We start from the raw sequence: 20,089 nt of genomic DNA, 5'->3' as shown, positions 1-20,089 counted from the left end.
TTATATATTTATATGTTGTTGCTTCCTATCCTTGATTTATTTCTCATGAATGAAAAAATAAAACACAAAGGAAGAAGATGATTAGACAATTGTGAAATTGAGGGAAAAAAAAAGGAAAAAATCATTTCTAAAACTAAATAGGTCCATGCTTGATTACGAAAATTTAAACTAATATAAGAAAAATCAATTCTTTATGAATTTTCATAAAAATATTCAACAAATTTGTTTTAACTACCAAAAGTGAAATTAACATAACATCCAAAGTCCAGCCAAGTATATATTCTCTTTTAAACTTGAAAATATAAAATCCAATGCAAATAAAATAAAAAGTATTTATAAAAAAAGTTATAATCATAAGAATGCACAAGGTCAGATTCGATAGCAATATAAAATGAAAATATGCATACAAAAACTCAAATTTGTTACTATTAAATAAAAAACAAAACTAAAAATAAAACCTATATTGAATGAGTTTTTAAATGTATGATAAAGCTACAAATATATGCAGAAAATATTACTATATATATTACGATGATGTTGTACCCCTTCAATTAATAGTGTACGGACCCTATAGATACACCATTATAATCTTAATTAGACTATTTTACTATAATAGTGATAACATGATTAAAAAAATGTTAACGATATTCATATCTATTTCACTTAAACGTAAAAATCAAATTAGACTATCAAGCATTTTGGTATAATATAAAAATCGGTAGAACGATTGAATTGTGATATGTAGATAGCTAGTCCAATACTTAGTTCTAATTAGTCGTTGATATGAATGGTTCTTCGCTCAATCACATTAAACAAAGCCCCAAATTCAAGAAACTTTATCGAGAGAAAGTACTCCATGAAAAGTGACAAATTATGTTATTCAACAAAAAATTATCATAGAAATTCAGCAAATAAATGTCTACCAAAAATATTATTATTTAAAAGAATTTTTTGTACCCATAAATTATTTTAATAATAATAATAGTAAAGTTTATCTTAAGGTTCAATATGTCATCTACCATATGCAACCCCGTCAATCACTTGTCCGAATCTAGCATAAAATAATAAAAAAATCCAAAAGAAAATGAAAGAAAGCATAGATTGTGTGTGAAATAACTTGAATCTCCAAACCAAGGGACCATGTGAAAATGAAACATGATGCAAACATTTGCCTAACCTATGCCTTCTTTTCTTTCTTCCTTTACCTTTTTCTTAAGGGTACAAAATCTTTTTCCTCTTCTAGAACAAAGTTTTTTGAATGTGAATGATAATATGTGGCACAAACATAAAGTAAATAAGCCACAAAAAGATAGTATATAGAAAAGCTTCATTATAAGGATACTATCAATTATTCTTTTTCATAGGAAGTAACTTGCATGTCTTGTTCATACTTCATAGAGTGATATTGTGCATATAAAGCTATGCTATTTTAGACAAATATTTTAGCAGCATTACGGCTCAATCATACTTTGACTATTATATATATAGAAAAGTTTTAGAAGATTTGATACAACACCGTTGTTGCGACTGTGACATGTGATTTTGAGTTTGGTGTTATGTTTTGGTAATGAGAAAAGAAACAGTGAGATGAAAATAGAGGAAGAAAAAAAAAGTTAAATGTAACAAATGAAATTGAATTTTCAGTTGATTGGTAGAGAAAAATAGGTGAGAATTAGGAAAACATATTTTAAAAATTGTGTATTTTGATTAAATTAATAAGATATAAGAAAAGACAAATAGAAGAAAAATAGTATGAGGAGTCTCAATCATACAAATGAGATTAATTATGTACTTCCTTTTTTTCTTTCATCCTCTTTACCAAATGAAGGATAATACATGTTTTAGGTTTACAACTCGACAACCTTGTAACTAATAAGTTACTTAGAATCAATATTAACCATTTTGGTATTCAAAATTCGAACATCACACACACATATATATACATGTATATAGTCTCTACACATATAATTTTATATTTTTATATATATTTGGTAGAGAGAAAAAATAGAAATAACAGAAAAATAATTAAATGAAGGTGCTTAAAATATGTGCATAAGCTTCTAGCATAAAACAAGCTTCTAGGATAAAACACAAATGAAATTTTTTTAGATATGCTAATCAAAAGCTTTAGAAAGTAATAGGATATGAAAAGAAAAATAATCTAAATCCTAACACACAAAGTAATAGATCTTTCACTAGTGCAAAATAAGTCTTCCATGAAAGGATGAAAAGATGGTTCAAAAATCATCACAGTTAAATAAATTACGGTGATAAAATAGTAAAAAAACAAACTTTTCATAGCATATTTGATAGGAAAACTAACCCCCAAGTAAATATTTCTAAAGTCAAAATATATATCTATTATTAAAAGAAGTACTTGACACAAAAAGCTAATAATCAAAACCTAATTTACATATGGGAGCAGATATAGGTCACGTCCTTTTTTTATAAAGGGGATCGATCCTCGTATACCTAAAACAATGATATAATGTTATTTTGTAATATAGTTTCTCAAACTATACAATTTATGCTCAAGGCATAAGTGTTTATTAATGTATAGTTTTCGTGAATTTGTACCTAAATGATAACTTTCATGCAATGTGTGATGTATACTTTTTGTAATAAAAACAAAATTTACGAAGACAAAAAAAATTATATGGGTAAAAACTAAAATAAGTACATTTGGTATATCCAAAATATGTCTAAATCTTTAATTCCATATAATAAGAAAAGAACCCGATATAAAATTATTATACATTGAATTGTGTTAACATTTTTTTTCTTCTAAAATTTAAAAATACAAGTCAAAATAGGTATACTTACTAAGTACTAATAAATAGTATACCAATAATTTAAAAAAAACAAATTGGCACCCCACCTATTTTCACCAACCCTTTTGTTATAAGATACTTCTTAATTATCACTACAAGAAAATCTTCAATTAAAAAATAATTTTGGAAAACAAAAATAGTTAGGCACTATAATGACCAATATAAATATCAATCTACAAAATTAAAAATTAGTGATTACAAAATTGGTCACTAATTAATTATAAACCAATTTAGAAACTAAGTCGTTTTCATTAACAAAGACCTAACTAACTAATTTTTAAGTGATCAATTTTCTTTGGTAGTCAAAATCATTGTAGCTAATTTTAAAGACTAATTTAGTGAGCAATTATAATTTTTTATTTATAATAGTAATTATTTTAGTAATCAATAATTTTAAGTTTTGTAAATTAGTATCTAAATTGGTTATTATAGTTACTGATCATTATTAGTCATTAAAGTTGGTTACTATTAAGAATTTTTCTTGTAGTGTATAATTACGAGGTTAAATAAATATATGTAAATTTTTCTCCATATATGTACTAATAATTTTCATATTTTGTGGAATTATTCTTGTAAATTATTTGTTCCAAATTTTATACAAATTTTAAAACTTACAACTTTTTTAAAATCGTTTCACAAAAGTCTTTTGTAGTTATAGAATGAGAAAGTTCCATTTAAACATAAAAAGAGTGTATACACCAGAGTTATAGACCCAACTTGCATTCGAATAATTAATTGGTTGTAGAAAAACATTTGTTTGCAAGTAATGCCTGAAAAGGAAGAAAATTTTTCTCTTTATTTTATTTTTGTTGAATATATATATATAAAGATGGTGGGATAGGAGTTAGTACAAGTGTATCAACAGAATTTTGGTCGGTAAAGATAAGATACTTAAGTGACACTTTTATGATTTTTATGATAGAAATGTAACTCTGATTTGGAGGTTTACCTTTAGATATAAATGAATTATGTCACTTCAATATATATATATATATATATATATATATATATATATATATATATATAAATTTTAATGAATTTATTAAAATTTTAAGTTAAAATAGTGTTTAGCTTCTAAAAAAAATATTGTAATATTATGTACTTTTTATGATTAATGATAAAGAAAAAAAATAGCTAAAAAAAATGAGACTTTGTGGCTGATTATTGTATATGATAATGAAACTCTTTGATAGTTAAATATTCATACCTTTATTTAGATCATTCTAAACATTATTATTTTCTTAATATATATATATATATGGTTTTTTTAAGACAAAGTATAATGAAATTACGTAATGATACTAATAGACTTAGATTGGAACAATAAATTTTAAAAAGTTATGTTATTATTTTCTGTAATATCCGGAAAACATCAAAGTTGTAGGATTAAAATTAGTAAAGAATCACATTACTAAAATATTCAAAATTTGTGGAACCTAAAAAGCTACTGAGAGAGGCATGTTTTTAATACTTCACAGAAAGAATTACAATAACATCCATAATAATTTTTTCTTAAATTCTACACAAATTTGTTTTATTCTAAAATCATTACCTAGTTACCTTTTTTACATTACACAAATGTATTTTATGAAGTTGTAAAATTATTATACTATTCTTAATAAGCTATACAGTAGGAGAGAGTCAATTTAATTTAAAAACGTATAAGGGTGCTATTGCAATTTATTCTATTTCAAATTCTCACAAATGAATATTCAAAAATGGATGTATAAAATAAATTAGCGTTTTTTTACTGTAATATTGATATGAATTATTCTTTGTCGAAAAGAACGATTAATACGTACAGTAAACAGAGTTATAATCAAAGGTAAATATTTTATAGAAATTTAATATAATAATATAATTACCTATATAATTAATTATAATCAACCGGTACTTCAATTTATCTCATGGACTAATTTTTTGTTTTTATACTTTCAATTCATTTTAATCAGGACTAATTTTTTGTTTTTATACTTTCAGTTTTTCTTAATCAAGAGTATTAATCTTACTCTATAACTTAAAATCCTTTTAAAATTAAGATAAATAACTTTTGCTAAAAATTAGTTTTTATAATTCTCTTATATAATTATTTGGTGTTGCATTTTTCATGACCAAGAGCCGAGAACTTTGAAGCCTTACATCAACATCTCAAATCACAAAATATTTAAGAGGAAGATCTATTCGGATTTAGTGAATGTGTTCTATGCCAATATCAAGTTCAATAATGACATCCTAAAATCAAGTGTGAAAGGTGTTGATATAGACATCAAAAGGAAAAAATGGAAGGACGTGGTTGGGCTAAGGCAAAGTGGAAAGCAAGTCCGCAAAGGAGAAACTATTGGAGTGGATGAATTCAACAAGGTTCAATACTTCAATTGTGTGCACAATCCTAGTGAGCAAACTCACAACTTTCATGTGGATAGGCTTCGTATGGAAGAAAGGTTGGTAGCCATGATGGTGACCGAAATCATTATGCCTAGGGGGAACAACCATTCTTCCTTGAATGAAGGAGAATTGGTGGTGATGTATTGCATCCAGAATGAAGTTGTAGTTCATTGGATCTACACCATTCATGACCACATGATGAAGGAAAAAGGCTCACATATTTAAGTTGCCCTATGTTGTGCTTATTTCCAAGTTCATTGAGCACTTTGGAGTTGATGCAGAAAGAGAACTTGAGGAATCCACTAGCTTGTTGAATCATGTTTTCCACACTCAACATGCTCGGGTTTACAAAAGTTGGCAACACGTGGCTGGTAAAAGGTGAAGCAACAACAAATGTTGAAGTTAGAGCCAATGATCATGAAACTGGACCAAGTGGAGCAAACCAAGATGAAGAAGATGCTTCTAATCCACAACCTATGGCCATTTGAGATCTATCATTCTCCAGACGATACTAGTCCTGCATATTCACAGTTTGAATGGATGATTCTCAATCAAATTTAAAAGTTGAATGTGTCACAAAATGCTCATCATGCCTACTGCACTACAAGGTTTCAAGACCTGGATAATTAGATCCACAACGTCCATGACCTCCTCTCCAATGTCTACAATAGAGACAACACCAAGAATGAGTAAAGGAATGGCTCATAGGTCATGCATTACATGTTGATGTTGCATTCATGTGTTTTTTCATCTGCTTCTAGTTTTTTAGTCTATTGTTTCTCATTTTCAATCCACCGATTATATCAGTCTCATTCATTTTGCCATTTCAGTTTCTATTTTTTCTTCATTGCTTGTATCCATTATCAGTTGTTCTAATATTTTGTTATGCTAGTTAATGAATGAAAATTTTATATTTTCCAAAAATAACCAGTGCATTAACTTAATTTGATGAATCCAAAGGGGGAGAAAAATGAGTAAAATTTAGTAAAAGTGGATATGTCATGCATTGGATACTAAACCTGGAATTGAACATCTACTAGAACTAAGTAACACTGCAAACTGGATCTAAAAATCTGAAGTGAAATCACATTAGTGATAGGGGAGCATGTGCATATGTGAAGTGCATACATGATTATGTGCTTTTGCTTGTATGTGTATTTGTATATTGGTATCTTGTATGCAAAAGCTTTTCAGGTTTATCAATAGATCTTGCCTCATGAATTCAACTCAAGGACGTTGGCTTCAGCAAATCAGGGGGAGATTGTTAGCATAAGTGACCTTGGTTCATGGATTTCATTAAGCAAAGTGCATGAGATCATAAGAGATTGATGAAGAATTGATGAAGATGCATTGATGATTAAGTTTCTTATTTGCTAAATCTGGAAATGAAGTGAAGATCATGAGGTTTATATGTTGTATTATACTTGTAGACTATATGACATAGGTTAGATGTCCTTTTAGTCTTGGTGTGCCCTTTTCAATCTGTTAAAAATGTTTTTAATAGGTTATAAGGCTTGTTGCATATAGTTTTGGTATGAATGTATTCAATCAGTTCAATGGTTATTCAATCGACTGATTTCACTTAAGTCAAGTGAAATCAATAGATTGTACGAATCAAGCAACCTACTGATTTCCTTTATGACTAAGCTATATAAGATGGATTTCAGAGCGATGAGGTCTGAATTGAGATTTCTGAGCGCGAAAAACAGTCATACACTTTTGGAAAACTTTCTTTCTCTAAATCACACAATTGCAGCTATAGATTAAAGATCTTGGTTGATCTTGGTTGGTCTTGGGATTTTGGCTTGGTTGAAGTTTGAAGAACACGTGTTTGGTTGGCTAGGGGGAGCCTCCATCAAGTTTTTTTGTTCTTGTGCCTCTATAGTCTTCCTAGTGTGATTCCAAGTCTGTAAGTAGGATTCTTATAGTGTTTGAGATAAGATTGTTTTGGGATTCAAAAATCTTAGTGTTTGCTTTATTCAAAAGTGTAATCTTGGTGTAATTTTGTAAAACTTTTGATAATAGTTGAAAACCAGGCTCATGTTATCTTGATAAACTGAATGTAGCTCTATGATTGAGTGAACTAAGATAAAAACAAGTGTGTGATCTTCTTTCCCTTATCTTGTTTATCATTAAATTTCAAGAAAACCAAGCAAATCAATCTTTGTTAAGTTTGCATGCGTTTTTATATTGCCTGATAGTGTAATCAATTTGGATATATTGATTCGAACGAATATGGATTAAGAAAGCATGTTGTTTGAGTGAGTTTCATGCATTTCGCATTTCTGCATAATTTCCCAAAATTTTAGCCGATTGTTTTCATATTCCAATCTATTAATTCATAGTGTATGAACAGATTCAGTTGAAAGTGTACTGTTTTGCAATTTTTTTTTTCTGATTACGTGGTCAATTTGATTCAACGAAAAGGGTTATTAAGCTTTCAAAAATTTGTATAAAGCCAATTCAACCCCCCTCTTCTTGGCTAAACTAACCATTTCATTACATACAAATATAAGGTCAACACTCAAAGCTTCCTCCAAAATTCAATTCCTGTTAGCATTTAAGGGTGTATAATCGTTGAAATGCAAGTGCTTTGGCTCCTTAAAGCGGAGTTTCGATTGGGATGTTCTCTTTCTATCAAGAGGCCTCCTATCAGAAGTTGAGGTTTCTACTCTAGCAAGGTTGTTAATCTCTCTTAAGTCTTCCATCTACATGAAGTTGGAAACTATCATTCTTAATTGGTTGAGATCCACAATAGGAATTTTACATAGGCTATCTACAAAGGGCCCAGAGTTTAGAGTTGTAACCAAATAATGCAATGTGATATATGGGTTGAGATTGCGTATGTTCCAGGAGACATTGCCAAAACGCTCCATGAAGACGCTTAAAGATTCATATTTCTCTTGTCGAATATTGACCAGGGCTAGCCACGTCAACTGATGAGGTCTACTTGTGGCAAATTTTGTTCCAAAACAAGTAACTAACATCTTGAAACAACCTATAGATTGTGGAGGAAGGCAAGTAAACTAGCTTAAAGTTGGGCCTTTTAAGGATATAGGAAAAAACCAATAGAAAGTGGCATAATTCAATGTGTACAAGCCAACCTGTGTTACAAACACATCCACTTGTTCATAAGGATTTGCACTACCATCATATTGGTCCATCAAAATACCTTTTCATCTTAGAGGTATCTTAACCTCCGTTATCCCGTCCATTAATGGATGACGTCACAACACTCCTGGTCCTGGAGAGGTTTGGAAGGTCAAATCATTTGCAATCCTTCCATTCGGGCGTTTTCTTCTTCGTTGTTCATTCTCTGCCAACGAGAATTATCATTGTTCCAAGTTGTCTCCTTCAACTATCTTCTCATCATCTAATTTTCCTTCATCAAAGCGTTTATCTCTTCATTTTTCCTCCTAACCTCATCCAATTGTCTTTGAACCTCCAATAATAAGGCAGGGTCTGCATCTATGTTGTTATACTTTCCTCAAATCGGTTGTTTGTCTTTATTGGACATGTTTCTTATAGATACTAATGGATCTTCCAAGTGCACCTCGACCGTATGGTGGGCACCAAATATTCTTACAGGGAACCGAACTATCCAGCAAGGTGATGTGTACTCCTATTCCAAGGTTTGAAATACTCTTGTGTAACCCTTAAATTAACTAGAAAAGATGAGAGGATGATCGCTAAGTTTATTCGACATCACCTCTGCTTGTACATAACGACTTTAGTTGTAGGCCGAGATGATCCCAATCTTATACAATTCAAATCACATTCAGGTTTTGATGTAAAAGATGAATCGATTCAAGTTAAACTTTGAGACAAGTTGGTTTGAGTCAAAGGTTGAGATGTATTTATTTGAGTTGAAGGTTAAACTAAGTCGACTGAGGCAAAAGGTCAAGTCAAATGAGCTTGGGCTAAAGAATGAAGTCGAGTTGTTTGATATTAAGGTCGATATGAGTTGGCTTATGCTGAAGAATTGAGACAAGTAAATTTGGGTTGAAGAATCAAGTTGACTCAAGAGGTCTGACCGAGTTGGCACAAACCAAAGGTCCATCTGAGTCAGCCTAGATCGACTACCAGATCAAATTTTGAGTCGAGTCGGTCTGGTTTGAATAATGAAATCCAAGTCGGACTAAGTTAAAGGGTCAAGTTTATTCATCCCAAACCAGTGTCTAGCCGAGTTCTCTGGGACCCAAGGTTTAGTCGAGTAATCTTATCTCTAGAGTCAAGTCGACTCGACTTAGGCTATATGTTTAGATAAGTCGATTCAAGCAGAAGATTGAGACGAATTATTCTTGGCCAAGATCAGGCTGAGTCAACCTAGATCAAAGGGTTAAGTGAAGTCATCCTGGACTAATGGTCGAGTCGAGTCATCTCAAGCCTATGGTCAAGCCATGTTGGCATGGGCCTAGCTCAAGTTAGGGTTGATTCTAGTCCATGTGAAGTTAAGTTGGCCTAGGCCTAATTGGACTTAAGTTGGCTTAGGCCCAAGTTGAGTTAAGTTCGTTTATGCTTAAGTTGACTCAAGTTCGCTCTAGCCAATGTTCTAGTGAGGCGACCTAGACCCAAGTTGAGTTGATCGAACTAGACCCAAGTGAACATGAGTTGGTTTCGGTCCAAGTTGATTTGAGTTTTTGTGGCCTATGTCTAATATACTTAATATTCAAGTATATTGGACCAATCTCACCATATTTAATCTATTTGACAAAGTGGATTCAATCTAGATTTAATCCAATTTAAATTGAATTGTAAAAAAAAAGAATCTAAATCTAGCTTATATAGTTAAAATGAATCTTTGTTATTGATCCAATCTATTTTATTTAATTCTAGGGTTAAATATGTTTTTATTTTGTAAACTTAGACACAAAATTGGAATTCGTCCTTACCCCCAACTTTGATACATTTTTGTTCCTAAACTTCAAAAATGAATGGATATAGTCCTTTTAACTTAATGATGTTATCTCGTTTTTACGTGTTAAATGGTGTTCTAGGATAAAATTTGAGCTGTTTACATCATTTAACATGTTCCAGTTCAAATGTCATTGCGTTAAAAGGAGTATATCTATTTATTTTTAAAGTTTTGACCAAAATATATCAAAGTTTTGGACAAAAATAAATTCTAATTTTGCGTATAAGTTTAGGGACTAAAAATAAATTTAACCCTTAATTCTAAAGTGTTCTTCTATGTAATAACGATACTATGAGTTTTTAAAGGAGTGGTTTAAAAAGAACATAAATATTGTTTCTTATATATTAATAGACAGGGCATTGATGAGTTCATATTTATGCCCTGATTTAATGTTTAATTAAGAATTTTTAATTGGGATTTCTGATAATTAGGTTATCTGAGTTTGTGAGATAAAATATCTTAAAAAGTTCTTTTTAGTTGCATGAATTATTTTTGGATATTCTAATGTTTTTTCATGCAGCTAAAGTTAACATTAAGCTCATTTAAGGTGTGAAAATAAATTGAGTAAAGTTACAAAACACCTTGAAATAAGGCTAAAATCAGCGAGTTCCAAAAAATTCTATTTTGCACCCCTTACATTACTTATGTACTCCCCTTTTTCATATGGACCACCCAAAAACCTATTATAAACCCCTTAATACATCTATTTTCACCCCTCCTAGCACTTTATAAATCAACTTAACCAAAACATGCCATGTGGCAATCCTCACTTTCTCAATTTATCTAATAGCAAGTTGCACGTGTGCACCATCGTCCACTCTAGAATCAGGCCAATCTAATGATGCCACGTCACCATCTTCCCCAAATGAGAATCTGAACTAGATTTGCACACCATCACACTCCCTACACCTCACCATCATTTCACAATTGTCACTGGTGATACACTAACATAAACAACTGCAACACAAATTGCGGGAATCGATGCACGAAACCCACATAGCATGTGCATGTTACCATCTCCACCATTCATGGTAGCATGCTCCTTTGAACCAAATCGTGAGCTTCATCACGTGAAACCTCCCCATTGTCAAAACAACAACATTCGTAGCTCCATCAGATCACCACATCAACTTCGCACCATTAGCAAATCGCACAAGCCACCTGCACTTTGAACTTGAAACACGCACAACACCTTCAAAATCCACGGTCAGCCAAATGAAGAAACCTAATGGAGAAGGAGAGAGATAATTGCCATGTAGCAATCTCCCATTGCATAGTCAATAGATTAAACTCTAGTCAAAGATGGTGAAAGCTATAGGGACTAAAGTGCAAATATTAATATCTTTGGATTTCTCTGCAAATGTGGACTACATGATTGCATGGACTAAATTGGGAAATTAAAGAAAAAAATAGTTGGTGATAAGTTATCAGATATCTTTAAGTAATTAATTAATTTAATTATTTTAGAAATTATCAACCAACTACATTTTGTCAAATAATTTTAAAATTGACTATATCTATCCATATATTTTTAGATATTCATAACAACTATAAAGATAAATTATATTTATGATTATTTTAAAGATATTTGAAAGATTTTAGTAACAGAAAATTTGAGTCCAAATTCTATATAAAGAGAACAAGGGGAAGTAGAAGAAGAGAAGTTTAGAACTTCAGAGTTTTGAAACCCTTTAGGGGATTCTAATTTCGTCCTCTTTCCACTTTTTTCTTTTATTTTGATTTTTTTATTCCGTGGAGGCTAAACTTCTAGGGTTCATTCCATTGAAGTTTGATTTAAACTATACTTTGGTTGAATTTACTATGGATAATCTAAAAGTTCTCACTTTTAATTGAGAGTATACTTTGGTTAAAAGTGAGAACTCCAACGAATTAATTAAGACTATACATTGATTAATTTGCAAATCTACAACAATAATTAATTGAATGATAATCCTTAGATAACCAATGAAGAATCTATTTTGAAAAACCAATAGAATTAATCTATTTTCTTTACATTTATTTTTATTTTTATTTTTATCTTTTGTCTAGTATTATTTTATTTTACTAGCCCCTTTTGTATAATTTTTATAAGAACTAATTTGTCTTAACAATCTTAGCAATACTAAAGTTGATTGTATCATTTTTATTTTGTTGACTACAATCTTGGCAATATTGAAGTTGCTATAGTTTAGTAGTATTAATTTGGTCATTTCACGAGATTATTAAACATGCTTTAGAAAAAAAAAGTAGTCTCTTAAATGACAAATAATCTAACAACCTACAAGATAAATAATTTATTTTATAATTCTTTAACTTTTTAAATTAACATTGCTTTATTATAATTAAATTAATGTAAAACTGTTATAAAATAAAGTTAATTATAAAGAGAAGAATAAAGAGAAAGAATAGAGCATCAAAGACTAGTTTTCTATGTATCTTATCAAGGGAGAAAAGTTCCTATTTATAGGTACAAAAGACAATCCAAAGGGTACAACTCAAAGGTAGCATACTTAATGTAAATAATGTAAATATTATCAATAGTAATCAAGTTGAGTAATTATCAGAACTCAATGGACAATCCATAAATTTCATAACTCCCCCTTGGGTGTCTATTGATCAAAGAATGTGTTTCGTTAAAACCTTAATAGGATAAAAACCTAGTGGAGGAAAAAGAGTACATCATTCTTAATTCTTTGATATAATATTCTTCTATTTCTCCCCCTTATGTAAAATTTCATCTTTAAGATGACGAAGCCCAATCTTGTGAACCAATTGTTCCAAAGTTCTCCTTGGCAAAGACTTTGTAAATAAATATTTAATATATCCTTCTTTCAATTGATCAATACATGCACTATTGTCTTCATATATGGTTGTTGATTCCATTTTTCCTCATATAATGCAAAAAGTTGCATGACTTGACGATGTTGCTGTTATGGTTTGTTTTACAAACCGCTATGAAATTTTTATGCCACCACATGTGAAGAAATATCTTGTTTGTGATCAACTGTTGTGACGATCATATAAATAACTTGCATTTACATAACTCATTTGATTTTGAATCATTTGAATAAAATAAGCCTATATTCAAAGTACCCTTAAGGTAACGAAATATATGTTTGAAACTAATTAAATGTCTTCTTGTAGGTGAAGAATTATACCGTGCTTAACAAATTTACAACAAATACTATATCAAGTTAAGTATAATAAGCAAAGTACATTAGTGCTTTTATAACATTAAAATATGGTATTTCTTGACCAAGAAGTTCTTCATCATTGTGAGGTCAAAAAGGACATTTATCAACATCTAACAACCTCACAATTGAAGTGCAAAAATGATATAACTTGTCCATATAGAACTTTTTAAGCACCTTCATTATATAAATCTCTTGATGTACAAAAAAACTTGTATTTAAATACTCAATTTGTAATCTCAAACAAAACTTTGTACTTCCAAGATCTTTCATCTCAAATTCTTTCTTTAAGCAATCATTTGCCTTTGTGAACTCATTAGGAGTTCTAACGATGTTTATGTTGTATGCATAAATAAAAATTACGACAAATTCATTTTTCGATATTTTCACATAAATACAACGATAAATACCTTTCTTGTAACAAGTAATTACAAGGACAATTATATGTTTTGACTACTTTAATCCATTAAAGGGACTTGTTTAATTTTATTGAATAATCCACTTTAGAATTTGAATTGTTGGGTAAATTAAATTCTTTAGGGATTTTCATATAATTATCATTCTTTATAATATTGTTTTGCGCAAAAATCCATTTGTACTCAATGAGTTTTTACACCTTCAGGTGTGCAGACTACAAGTCCAAAAACCTTTCGTTTAACAAGAAAATCTAATTTTGCTTCTATTTCATCTTTCCATTTGGCCAATCATTTCTTTGTCAACAATCTCGATCCTCATTGTCACTCATAAGATTCATCGTTATATTATATGCTAAAGCATCGTCAACGTTGACTTCATTTTGGTTCCATGTTATCTTATTGATGACATAATTTTATTGAGATCTCATATTTTTCAACAATTTTTAGGTACCTGAGTTTCTTCTAGAACCAAGGTTCTTCTGGAACCAAATTATTAATTATGTCAAATGAATCTTTTGTGATTTACACCTCCTCGATTAGGTCATCTTGTCTTTTTAGCTCATTTTCTCATTCGAGAATTTTTATCTTTGGAACCAATAAACTTACCACGCTTCAATCGTGTAATAAATTAATATCAATTCTATTTGGAGCATTAGCAGTTTATATATGTGGTTTAATTACCCTATTTGTGTTAGTAAAACATATGATAATTGATTGACTAATTTCGAAATGAATTATCATTTGAACTTCAAGTTTACATTCTTTTGTACGAGGATCAAGACAAAACAATGATAATTCATTCCAACTGATATCCTTTTCCAATTGTTTTCTTTCTCCCCCTAATGTTGGAAAAACTTATTCATCAAAAATGGAAGTTGATAAATCAAACCATAAATATGTCTCCTTTTGAAAGATCAAGATATTTTATTATTGATTGAGATTCATATCCAACATATATTCTCGGCCGTCTCTAAAGACTCATCATAGTCCCTTTTGGTGGGGAAACTCGATCATATACAAAAATTCTTAAAATAGACAATTAGGTTACTAACCGAAAACCAACTGCATAATATAGTAATTATGATAACTTGTTGGCTTGATGCAAATCAATACTGTAACATTTAAAATTGCATATCTCCAAGTAGTCATTGGAAGATTAGCTCTCATAAGTAATGGTCTTGCAACTAACTTTAGACATTTTATTCGTTATTCTATAAGTCCATTTTAGCATGAACATATGTTCTACTGGATGTTCAACTTCAATTCCAATTGACATACAATACTCATGAAATACATAAGATGTAAATTCACCAGCATTATCAAAACAAATTTTCTTAAACGAATAATCTAGAAGTGATATCTTAATTTAACTAAGTGTGCTAATACTTTGCAAATGCTTGATTGCAAGTTGATAACAAACAAACATGTGACCATTTATTTGATGCATCAATTAAACCATGAAATATCTAAATGATCCACATGATGGGTGCATTGGACCACAAATCACCATGTATTTATTCCAAAAGATGAGATTGACTCATTTCTAAAGTTTTCTGGTGATGGTCTTATTATCAACTTTCCTTGTAAACATGTATGACATGAGAAATCATTGGATTGAAGACGTTTTTGACTCTTAAGTGGGTGTCCACAAGAGTTTTCAACTATTTTTTCGCATTATGATAGATCCAGGATGACCCAACTAATCATGTCGAACAAGAAATCCCTTTCTAATTTGTAAACTCCAGGTTTACAATGACATACATTTCAATTGTATTAATATATGTTTAGTACAAGCCATAAGAGAAGATTGATAATTTCTCTAATACACATTTTATTTTTTATTCAACCGAAGTCCATTGATATAAAGATATTTCATATTTCCTTCACTATGTCTCAATATGACACAAATATATCTTTAGAAATTAATAAGTTTCTATTATACTTCTTTGTAGAAGTGTAATATCTCTTTTGGAGCCTTCAAAATATTATTTATGATATAAAAATAATGCTAATATTAACTTCTCGAATAACCAAACATGATAAAAATAAATTAATAATCTTGACAGTTTAATTCTTGCACTATCAGCAAAATACAATATATTTATTCTATCCAATATTATTCCATATCAAAAAGATCATATCAAGTTATAATGAACTTACCTCAACTTGTAATAGGTACCATTCAAAATTAATCAACTTCGGAAGTCATATATTATCAAATAAAACTAAGTATAAAATATAATCTCCGAAAATCTTTGAACCTTTATATATATATATATATATATATATATATATATATATATATATATAGTATAATAAATATAGAACCACAAATTCATATCAAAATCCTTACTTCACATTCTTACAAAAAAAAAATAAATTAATATATCATTTAAAGCAATCTTAATTCACCCATTACATATTCTAATAAAGTTCAAATTTATCACCTTCCAAAACCTAAATTTCTAGCACCAAAAAATGCACTATTCCTTTTATTTACTTTTATTTAAAAGTTACTTCATTGTTCCTTTTTACATTAATTTACTACACAAATTTAGTTGCATCCTCTAATTCATTGTCAATCAATTAATGCACCATAAATCTATTTTTTTTCATTTAAATTGTACACGTAAATGCACAAGTGATGACTTTTTTGTATTCAACAAAAAATATGCAATAAATAAAATCCAACATTTCTATTTCTATCATAGGACATTATATATATTTTTTAGAAAAGACTTTTCAATTACAATGAATATTTTCTATGTAATACTAATTCAAGTTTAATAATGTTATGCATGTATCATCTAATATTAGAAAAATATTAGTATTATACATTTATACTTTTATAACAATTAGTATATATATATATAATAATAATAATAATAAATGTTCATTATACACTCATTTCACATATACATTTCATAATATAAAAGAAATTTTGATTCTTCTTACTTATACATAACCAACATCAAAAATGCATATTTTATATAATAATAATACCATAGAGAATTTACCTTAAATTGATTAAATTATAATAAAAATAATTTAATATATAAAAATATATTTTATATTGTCACATAAAAACTTCTTCTGCCATTTTAAAAAAATTCTTAATACTTCTATCACCAATGAGATGATCAATGTTTCCATCTTCCATTCCATTTAATTTAGCAAAGAAAAATAATAATATCAAGATGAGTGACATCCATATGGCCTAAATCAAAATCACCATCTTTATAAACACAAAGTGTGTTTCTATGTTTTTCTCCCTATTTTTAGAATGCTTTGATGTAAAACAAGTACGACCCAAATGGCCTTTGCTGTAACATCCCTAAGGAATATTACTTAAATACATAAATATTTAAAGAAAAGAAATGAAAATATCAAGATGTTATTATTCCCAAAACTCGGGAAAAATTTAAAATGTTTAAGCCTCGTGACAAAATTATTAAAATCGTACTATTAAAACTTTACAAATTCCAGAGTCCAAAATATAAATGATAACATCATGAAAAATCCCTAGCTTTAATCCCAGCTAGCCCTCACTCCGTCGCCTTAGGATCCTCAGCATCACCTGTATCAACATCTGCTCTCGTGTAACGAATTAAACGATCATCGCCATACACAAACAGAAAGGGTGAGCTGATAAAAATAAAAGTAACATATATAACCACAATTATAAATAAGACACCCATCTTAATTAATCTATTTAGTTCTTGGCCAAGACCTTAACCCCAAGGCTTTACAACCTTCAAATCACACAAGTGGTTAGCCTTGGACTCGGGAACATGATGCTCACACGAACCTGCCCGCTCGTGGTCCTACTTCTACAAACCTCCCCGCTCGTAGTCTTGCTCTACGGAGCTACCCACCCCTAGTCCAACATATGTGATCCTTCAGCCATGAAACATACGAACCTACCTCGCTCGTATCCTCACGCGAGAGTAACTGGATATGAACCTCCCCGCTTATATCATCACATGTTAACCACCATCCATGAACCTACCCGCTCATGGCACAGCATCTCCCGATCCAAGTGTAGTATCGTTGTGTTAAAACATCACACAAACAAGCCATAGTTTGCGAGATTTCCGCTTGGCGCAGCCTCAAGCGCCGCCAAGCGAAACAGGCCTAGACCGCATCGTGGTTTACTCCTAGCCGCCGAGCGCCAGTCACTTCTAGACCCACTGTTTCAGGGTCTATTGCCTGGTGGGCTGCACCTTGCCGCCAGGCGCCACGCGGTGTAGGGACCCCTAATGCTAGTCCTATCGCCTGACACGCACCCCGTGCCGCTAGACGCTACACCAGTGACATACACACTGTCTAATTTTCTTACACAGGTCAGAGCACATGAACTTACACCACTAAACAACACCAAGATAATCATGTTCTCTTATTGTTCAAACTCAAAGTGAGGAAAAAATGGCACACCACACTTGGTCCATTACCTATGATCCACTTCTTAACTCACTCTAGTCATGACTTGGCATTTAGCAAACATATTATTACATCCTCCGAGGATTTGTTTTAACTTAACACTCTTATCACCCAATCCAACACTCCCATTCTAAGATTCCTTAATACCAAACTGTTATCATTACTTTATCACACTATACTTTTAATTCAATCATAGTATTTTAGTTTACTCATTTACTAATACCTCTCAAACCCCAATCCATCTTTTCAAGTGAACTTACTCTAGTAAAAAAAAATAGAATTCAGTCCTCACTTAGACTACTTCAGACTCACCTCAAAGCCTCTCCTACCCCTGTTATCAGTAAGTCACAATCATTTCAAATTCTTATATTTAACCAATCAATGTATTCTTACCTCAACCAATCATTATAAATAAATCATTCCAAAATTCCTATTTTAATCATCTTTTCATGTCCAATTTATTGACAACTCATTCACAGATAATTTCTTCCCAAGACTGACTCACCAATTTTCCAAACAATCCTATTACGCCGCTACCGCATAAACCCCTTCCCATTCTCATGGCTTTGTTGTCTTGCTCTACAACCCAAATAACAATTCAATATTTCTATGGTCCAGCACTTCCAATCACAACTCAAGGATCATTAATTCTACTCGGTAGAGGGATTACCGATTCTTAACATGAACCCCTCATGTTCCCTTCTCCATTGTTAATCATAGTCAGACCATACGAACAATTTCATAGAATAAATCAATCAAACAACCGAACCAAAGACGAACTGGAACATCAACATATCACAAAAATTCACCAAAACAACAAAAAAGCGTCAGACCTCGTGCTCTGCCTGGCGGATTTCAGCCCATCACCATGCAACTCGTGACAGAACCCAAAATTTGGGTGAAAAGCTGTTGTGCCGCCTAGCGGCACATGCATGCCCGCCAGGCGGTTTTTGGGCAGAACCCTAAAATTATGCAGAAACAGCACAACCAGACAAGAGTTCATGCAATTATGATGGTGTGGGCAGCTTGAATAGAGATTCTTGAACCTCTCCCAGTACTCATAGAGGGTCTCCCCAGATTGCTGCTTGATGCCAGAAATTTCCTTCCTTATGGCTGTTGTCCTTGAAGCAGGGAAGAACTTGGCTATGAACAATCTCTTCAGGTCATCCCAGCTCGTGATGGACCTGGGTGCAAGGTAGTACAGCCAGTCTTTCGCATTACCCTCCAACGAATGAGGGAAAGCCTTCTAGTATACATGGTCCTCCTGGACATCTACAGGCTTCATGGTGGAACACACGACATGAAACTGGTTCAAGTGTTTGCACGGGTCCTCACCTACAAGACCATGAAACTTTGGCAACAAGTGTATTAAACCAGTTTTTAGCACATATGGAACTTCCTCCTCAGGGTATTTAATGCATAAACTATCATAAGTGAACTCTGGTGCAATGAGCTCACTCATGGTTCTCTGATGAGGTGGAGGAGGTTGAGCCATGTTATCAGTATGAAAATCAAAATGCTCAGAATAAATAGTATGCTCAGAATGCAAAGAATGAGGAGTGTCGGGAGTATGATGAGAATCAGAAGAGTCAGGAAAAGTCACTAACTATTCAACATGCAAAGATGGATTCCTAAGATGCCTACATCCTATGTGGAATGTCCTATCAATCTCAGGGTCAAATGGTTGTAATTCACTTGGGTTTCCCCTAGTCATGCACCAAAAAACATTAATTCTAGTGATATTGGCATAACATAGGGTATAACTACAAGTATAATCAAACGAACTCCAAATGACTTGAAAATTGGTAGGATATTCCTTTGAGTGCTCAAACAGACCCACAAAAAAAATCAGATCAAAACTCAAATTAAAAGTATTTTTAAAATTTTTTCAAAAGTGAAAAAAATGAAGAA

At 31.1% G+C, this 20,089-nt stretch overlaps 1 non-coding gene across 1 annotated transcript; it reads left to right on the top strand.

Annotated features, from left to right (window-relative positions):
* Positions 1 to 19,187: 19,187 nt before the first annotated feature.
* On the top strand, positions 19,188 to 19,289 carry LOC114189308. Its single transcript, XR_003605612.1, has one exon. It is a non-coding gene; the product is annotated as a small nucleolar RNA R71 (small nucleolar RNA).
* Positions 19,290 to 20,089: the final 800 nt, after the last annotated feature.

Source organism: Vigna unguiculata, chromosome 6, assembly GCF_004118075.2.
Source record: "Vigna unguiculata cultivar IT97K-499-35 chromosome 6, ASM411807v1, whole genome shotgun sequence".
NCBI classification, from domain to species: Eukaryota; Viridiplantae; Streptophyta; class Magnoliopsida; order Fabales; family Fabaceae; genus Vigna; species Vigna unguiculata.
This window is presented reverse-complemented; position numbering and strand designations above follow the sequence as displayed.